Genomic DNA, 1,266 nt, shown 5'->3' on the forward strand with positions numbered 1-1,266 from the left:
TCCTCCTCCCTCCCTCCTCCTCCTCCCTCCCTCCCCTCCTCCTCCTCCTCCTCCCTCCCCTCCCCTCCTCCTCCTCCTCCTCCTCATTCTATACCTTTCTCTCCCTCCCCTGGAACCTGTTGCAACCAATCAACCTGTTGGAGCAAAACTCTGTTACTATTCTTGTAAGACAATGTTATGTGACAGGCAAGATGTGTTACTCATAACTGGAACTTAATCTACCCAATGGGAAGACCTTTCACCACACTGCTCTGAGGAATGAGAGAACGGATTCTTTTTCATTTCCTTCTCCGTAATTGAGTACCACTTTTTATTGGAATTACAGGTGAACAGGTAAACATGAGAAGTAGGTAACTAGTAGATAAATGAGTGAGGCAGAAAGGAAGGTGCCTAGATGGCTAATTTTTTCTCCCCTCTAGACGGAAGCAATATGTCCTTACAGCCCACACACACATATCTGGCACACTATTAATAATGTCTTTAAAATGCAATTTGATTAGCTCCATCCATCTAGCTACGCTAAAAAGTGTGTGTGTGTGTGTGCGTGTCAAACCTTGGCATGAGGATTATTATTGGCATCATCAAGTCTCTGCTTTATTGCCATTTAATGACACCTCCAAGCCTCAGGTTGCTTCATCTCCAGTGTAGCTATAAATGCAACGGAATATGGACTAGCTGAGAAACCCTAGTGGTACCGATCTGTGAAACGGACACTTTTAATAGGGCCTGTGATGTCCTCTTGGCAAATTTTAGTTGAAGACGCTGAAATAAAATGAGAACTCGGAGAATCAAGTGATTTTCTGTAAACTACCAACCGATTGAGCAAACCCATTTGTATTCCTTTGACGCGACCAAAGAAGCTTTGTGGAATGATCAACATCGAAATGGATAATCGCTAATTTTTCCCCAATATGGCATCACCTAGACTACCAATTCACAGTTATACCTTGCTTTGATCTCAGGAGGATCAGAAAGGATTTAGCCCTCTAGACACCTTCTTTTCTGCCTCCCGTCCTATCTGCCCACTGCCTATGTACCATGCTTATCCGCACATCTCTAGCTCCAATTAGTAGTGGCACCTATACACAAAGGTTGAAATGAAACTAAGTTCCTTCTTCTATCCAAGAGGTTGATGCCGTTTGGGGTAGAAGGTCTTCTCGCCTGTAAAATTAGGTTTGAGATGCGCATTATTTGGGTTACTTTTCGCGTTGTGATGTCTTAAAAAATTGGGAAGAGGGTTTCATCTCATTGAATTGCCTTCAGCTT

This window comes from Echinococcus granulosus (genome assembly GCF_000524195.1).
Source record: "Echinococcus granulosus chromosome Unknown EG_S00138, whole genome shotgun sequence".
In the NCBI taxonomy this organism is placed as follows: domain Eukaryota; kingdom Metazoa; phylum Platyhelminthes; class Cestoda; order Cyclophyllidea; family Taeniidae; genus Echinococcus; species Echinococcus granulosus.